Source organism: Oncorhynchus clarkii, chromosome 23 (genome assembly GCF_045791955.1).
Source record: "Oncorhynchus clarkii lewisi isolate Uvic-CL-2024 chromosome 23, UVic_Ocla_1.0, whole genome shotgun sequence".
Lineage (NCBI taxonomy): Eukaryota > Metazoa > Chordata > Actinopteri > Salmoniformes > Salmonidae > Oncorhynchus > Oncorhynchus clarkii.
The window spans coordinates 7,284,437-7,291,522 of NC_092169.1; positions in this window are offsets into that span (position 1 = coordinate 7,284,437).

A 7,086-nucleotide genomic window follows, 5' to 3' on the forward strand; every position below is an offset into this window, starting at 1 on the left:
TTACCCTCTGCCTCTCATAGCCAGTGTGACCGAGTCATTGCATGGGGCGCGCTTCTTCACTAAATTGGATCTCAGGAGTGCTTACAACCTGGTGCGTTCCGGGAGGGGGATGAGTGGAAGACGACATTTAGTACCACCTCTGGGCACTATGAGTACCTCGTCATTTTCAGGGACCTGCACGGGCAGGGTGTAGTGGTGTATATAGATGACATTCTAATATATTGCGCTACACGCGCCAAGCATGTGTCTCTGGTGCGCAAGGTGCTTGGTCGACTGTTGGAGCATGACCTGCACATTAAGGCTGAGAAATGTCTGTTCTTCCAGCAGTCCGTCTCCTTCCTAGGGTACCGCCTGTCCGAGTCAGGGGTGGAGATGGAGAATGACCACATTTCAGCCGTGCGTAATTGGCCGACTCCAACCACGGTAAAGGAGGTGCAGCGGTTCTTAGGGTTTGTCGACTACTACAGGTAGCGGCTCCCATTACCTCTTTACTGAAGGGGGGACCGGTGCGACTGCAGTGGTCAGCTGGGGCGGACAGGGCTTTTGGTCACCTGAAGTTTCTGTTTACCTCGACTCTTGTGTTGGCTCATCCTGATCCCTCCTTAGCATTCATAGTAGAGGTGGACGCGTCCGAGGCTGGGATGGGAGCTGTGCTGTCTCAGCGCTTGGGTACGCCACAAAAACTCTGCCCCTGTGCGGGGGACCGAGAGCTGCCTCCACGCTCTGAAGGCGTGGAGGCATTGGCTTGCGGGGGATAAACACCTTTTTCTCATTTGGACTGACCACCGCAATCTGGAGTACATCTGGGTGGCGAGGAGAATGAATCCTGGTGGGCAATGTTGTTTACCCGTTTTGTGTTCACTCTATCCTACAGACCAGGTTCCCAGAACGCTAAGGCAGACGCACTGTCGCGGATGTATGACACAGAGGAACGGTCTACGGATCCCACTCCCATACTTCCAGCTTCTTGCCTAGTGGCACCAGTGGTATGGGAGGTTGACGCGGACATCGAGCGGGCGTTACGTGCGGAGCCCACTCCCACCCAGTGTCCAGTTGGACGTGAGTCAGTTCTGTCTGATGTTCGTGATCGATTGATCTGTTGGGTTCATACGTCACCTTCCTCTGGTCATCCTGGCATCGGTCGGACAGTGCGCTGTCTTAGCGGGAAGTACTGGTGGCCCACTTTAGCGAATGACGTGAGGGTGTATGTTTCCTCCTGCTCGGTGTGCACCCAGTGCAAGGCACCTAGACAACTGCCCAGAGGGAAATTACAACCACTACCTGTTCCACAACGGCCGTGGTCACACCTATCAGTGGATTTCGTGACGGATCTCCTTCCGTCACAAGGAAACACCACGATTCTGGTTGTTGTGGATCGGTTTTCTAAGTCCTGCCGTCTCATTCCTTTGCCCGGTCTCCCTACGGCCCTACAGACTGCAGAGGCCCTGTTTACACACGTCTTCCGGCACTACGGGGTGCCTGAGGATATGGTGTCTGATCGGGGTTCCCAGTTCACATCAAGGGTCTGGAGGGCGTTCATGGAACGTCTGGGGTCTCGGTCAGCCTGACCTCAGGGTTTCACCCCGAAAGTAATGGGCAGGTGGAGAGAGTTAACCAGGATGTGGGTAGGTTTCTGCGGTCTTATTGCCAGGACCGGCCGGGGGAGTAGTCGGCTTTCATCCCCTGGCAGAGATGGCCCAAAACTCCCACCGCCACTCCTCCACTAACCTGTCTCCGTTTCAGTGTGTACTAGGTTATCAGCCGGTTCTGGCACCGTGGCATCAGAGCCAGATCGAGGCACCTGCGGTGGATGAATGGTTTCGGCGCTCGGAGGAAACTTGGGACGCTGCCCATGTACGCATGCAACGGGCCATCAGGCGACAGAAGGCGAGGGCCGACCGCCACCGCAGTGAGGCCCCGGTGTATGCACCGGGACCTGCCCTGCCGGAAGCTGGGTCTGCGGTTTGTGGGGCTATTTAAAGTCCTGATGAGACTGAACGAGGTGAGTTACAGGTTACAGCTTCCCCCTGATTATCGTATTAACCCCTCGTTCCATTTGTCTCTCCTCAGGCCTGTGGTGGCTGGTCCGCTCCAGCAGTCTGAGGTGTGGGAGGTTCCTCCGCCCCCTCTGGACATCGAGGGGGCCCCGATGTATACTGTGCGAGCCATCATGGACTCAAGGCGTCGGGCGAGGGGCTTTCAGTACCTCATAAAGTTGGAGGGGTACGGTCCGGGGGAGAGATGCTGGGTGCCGGTGGAGGACATACTGGACCCTTCCTTACTGCAGGAATTTCCCCGTCTCCACCCCGATCGCCCTGCGCCTCGTCCTCTGGGTCGTCCCCGAGGCCGGTGTCGGCACGCTGCTGGAGCCGCGCGTCAGGGGGGGGGGGGGTACTGCCACGACTTCTGCCGAAGTTGGTGTCTCTCCTTGTTCGGGCGGCATTCGGCGGTTGACGTCACCAGCTTTCTAGCTGCTACCGATCCACGTTTATTTTTCCATTTGTTATGTCTTGATTGTACACACCTGGTTCCCATTACGTTATTATTATTTCCCTATTTAACCCTCTGGTTCTCATTATGTTTTTTGCGTGATTTTGCGTGATTGTTCCTTTGTGTTAGTCTTTTGTGTTAGGGCTTGTTATCCCTGCGTGGATTTATTGGCTGTTTATTTTTCAGAGTAAAGTACGTTATTTTACTCAATTCTGTGTCCTGCGCCTGACTCCGTCCTCACCTCTGCACAACTGACATTTGACAGCTCAACAATGCACTCACTGCATCATGCTCAAGGCCAGTCTATTATCAATTAATTTCCTTCGTAGAAACAATTAGCCTCTCTGTAAGGAGGACAATTAATGAATGGAAATGGGTCCCTAACCTGCAGTGTTCTCTCTTAGCCTCTCCGGTCTCTGTGATGCCTGAATGGTCTGGAAGAAGCTGTGTGAATCTTTGGTGAAACAATTCTCAGTAATTGCACACCATTGCAATTATGTTAATAATCGCTAGTGGTCATAGAACACAGTTGAAAAAACTGTTGCCCTGCATGAGTGATCAGCCTGGTGGGAGCATCACAGACATTTCCCCTTAATAAGCAAGTTCGAGAAATGGTCTGAAATACCTATTCTGTGTATCCTTTAACAATGCCTTAATATTAATAATAGTAGCTAAGATCATTTAAAAATGTATCCAAGAAATGAAATTACTTTGGACTCACAATAATGTTATGGACGCACAATAACGTTAACCCTCTGCTCAATTTGCAAACCAGTATATATAGTCTCCATTTAAATACAGTTGATATTGGCATGATGCAATCCTGTCCCTGTTGTCTCAGCACCCATCTAATTTAATTTGAATTATGCGTAATAGCGGACTGAGACACACATTGAATGTAGAAAGACCTCTGCCCCGCTGGGGAGCAAGGAGGTCCTGTTGCTCCTCCTGTTTGCACCAGCAGTAACACAGCATGGCGTTTAATTTATTCTTAATTTTTTTTTTGTTGCCCATTTTCTCCCCAATTTCGTGGTATCCAATTGTTAGTAGTTACTATCTTGTCTCATCGCTACAACTCCCGTACGGGCTCGGGAGAGACGAAGGTCGAAAGCCACGCGTCCTCTGAAACACAACCCAACCAAGCCGCACTGCTTCTTTAACACAGCGCGCATCCAACCCGGAAGCCAGCCGCACCAATGTGTCGTAGGAAACACCGTGCACCTGGTGACCTGGTTAGCGCGCACTGCGCACGGCCTGCCACAGGAGTCGCTGGTGCGCGATGAGACAAGGCTATCCCTACCGGCCAAACCCTCCCTAACCCGGACGACGCTAGGCCAATTGTGCGTCACCCCACGGACCTCCCGGTCGCGGCCGGCTGCGACAGAGCCTGGGCGCGAACCCAGAGTCTCTGGCTCAGCACCGTACAAACCGGCTTATTGGTTTTATCCATGAAGCACTTTTCTTATCACCTCTTGGGCAGGTATTAATAATGCAGCTTGGCGTGTGCTCATTGTGGCGTTGGGGGTGGATCGGGTGTCGACTCCAGACCCCTTATAGTAGATGCCAACAGGGTGCAGTCTGTTCTTCTGTGTGTGTATACATTACTCCCGCTGTGCACTGCCCTAGTGGCTATCTGTCCAGCGTACACAAGTCATCTATATTTGATCATGGCTGAAGACTGCATTGAAAGCTGATGTTATTCACTCTTTAGTCTTTATACAGCCCTAGGGGAGAAACAGCAGTATCGGAGAACAGTGAAAGTGTTTTCCAAACAAAAGGCTGGCAATCTGTGTTTTACATGCCGTAGTTTATCGTGGTTTGAGGTACTTGTGAGACAGTTCTTAGTCAAGTGTGCGTAGTACTGTTTATGACAGGTAAAGAACATTGAAAATCAAAAGACGGGAGAAGTCAAGATCGACCATTATGATTTCAAACACAGCATCAGAATGAGTGGTTCTTGAGTGATAAGACTGGTTTGTTCTAATGATTCAGTTTCATTAATTGGATATAGTGCTGTTCAGTCTTGTTGTCTCAAGGGAGGGTTGTGGGCTCAACTGTTGCAGTCTTAAGAGGCCATCATGCAAGGCACTGTTTGTCCTGGGAGAGGAATGGCGCATGTCAAGGTGAAGAGGTCAAACACACGATGATCAGACCGTTTGTCTCCTTGTTTGGGGAGCGGTGTCTCCAGTTACCACGCCGACTGCTCTCGGGCCCGTCACTCAGGGCCCCAAATGATCCTCCTTCATTTTCACACACATACTGTATACAACTATGCATGTTCATACACACACACATTGAACACAAGCAAACCTTCACCCTCATCTTCGATACCAGGATCTACTCAACAGCCCAGCAACATGACTGTGTTTACCTCAGACGGTTCCTTAAAATACCATCCAAATAGCTTGCTTAGGCCATATTTTGCACACGTACAGCTTATTGTTCAAATGGCATTCCCACGGCCTCGACCTCACAACACAACCTTGCTTTTAAAGAGATAGTTTGGGATGTTGGCGATGAAGCCGTTTATCTACGCCCCAAGAGTCAGATGAACTTGTGGATATCAAACGATCCTTTTAAACTCAACGTACCACACAGAGAGGCATGCACGCAAAGCATCCTGACACCCAGACCAAAGACACGCAGGCTCTTCAAAAGCCCTCCAACTGGTAATGGTGAAAACTGTAAAGACATAATGCATGAGGCACTTGGGACAAGCGCTTAAGAGGACTTTAGTGCTCATTGGATATCTGAGTTGAATCCATGTAGTCAGGAGATTCTGGGTTTCTACAGCCATGGCATGTAAAAAAAAAAAAAACGGAATGTTTGTCTGCCATCCAGAGATCGAGGGCGGTTAGATGCCTGCTGGCCCTGCAATATTGTTCCCAAGCCCCAGCTGCTCACAGGTCAAGGCTGCTGCTGGTGTGGAATGTTTGTGGTTTTCTCCTCCCGCCATTCAGCCCCATTCTCATCCCAAGATAAACAGACAAGCGTTTTGGGGCAGGTGGCTTTAGACAGGGGGGGTGGGCATATCCGTCCCCTCATATTCGGGAGTCATTCAATAGCTCCGCTATCAAGGTCTCTCCATGCTGACAGATAGCCCCTCGCGCCCCGCATTGTGTGCAGATTACAAGTGGTTAAGGGAGAAAGCATCTCACAGCTGCACCGCTTGGTTCAATGTGTTACCTTTCAACCCCCCTTAAATGGGCGGCTATTTCAAAGTCACCACTGGGCATGAGCAAATTTAGCGTTCCTCAGCCAACGTAACAATGAGCCCTGGGATTAGGTTACAACAAACAGACCACATCCCCTGGGACACCATCCCGCCTCTGCCACGGGCAGGGGACGGGCAACACATTTGCCAGAATGCAGCAAGGGGACACTGGCACGTCCGGCCCACCTCAAAGTGACAGGAGCGGAGCATCCCAGCAATGGAACGTTAATTCTCGCTCCCTGCTTGTAGCACACAGGGGGACGGAGGGTGTTAATGACCAGAGTGATATCTCCTTTCAAAACAAATATCTGGAAAGAGCAAAGAAGAACGAAAACTGGCCGCTCGGACTTGTTGCATCAAAGTTGTTGGCCACTGTGTCTCAAGTGTCTTTCAGACAGTCAGGTGACTACTTCAGGCTGTGCATCTCTCTGAAGAGGACCTTACCTGAGCTCTGTGGGGCAACCGAATGTGAGTTCAGCTGCTCTCTCTCCGTCTTTTCGGTTTCAGCTAACAGAGTGGTGTGGTTGCACCTATCCAGGAGGGTTTACAGAGGGATCGGGACAAAGCAGATAGTCAGATGTCTGGCAGATGAAGAGGGCTTCGGGGCCTCTGTTTTTTTGGGGGGGGGGGGTGACCCGTGTAATAAAAATTGTTTCCTGACATCAAGGCCAGTAAGACAAGCTTGAGTCTCTCTGTTGAGGTGATACTGAGCAACTTTTCCGTTCCTTGAAGGAACACTGGCTTTGGAAAATGTTAGAGGGTTAAACTAAGGTTTCTGTGTGGTTTGACGCTGACAGAAAAACACTTGCCGGGTGTTTAATGGACAATATAATATCCACACAACCAGCTTAGCTATCTGATATTCCATACAGCCGCCAGAGCAGTCTGACACAGAATCAATCAGAGAACGTGGATGGCAAGAGTTTGAGGACTCTGTGCACTGGAAAGGAAGAGTGGGTGAGTGAGTGAGTGAGTGAGTGAGTGAGTGAGTGAGTGAGTGAGTGAGTGAGTGAGTCAGTGAGTGAGCACTTATCGTCCGTCCCCGGGGACAGAAACTTTCCACCAGCGCAATCCAACAACTTCTGTTCAAAGACCCCGAGAGCTGCTGTCTGTTTTCTCTCTCTCCTTCTCCTCTCACTTTCTTCCACTTGGAGGGGCAATAAATAGCCACAGGTGTGTGGAACTGCCATCTAATCTGAACTTCATTTAACACGGCCACAAACAAGATATCCGGCAAAGGCGAAAGCTGTGACCCTCCCTCACTCTCTCTCTCTCAGCTCAATGAGGAAGTGAAAAGAGTGTGTGGCCTGGAGAGTCAGGTCTGCACCCAGAGGAGAGGGTGAGGCGTGGAGCAGCCAGAGAGGGTGTGAAGTGGGGTGGAC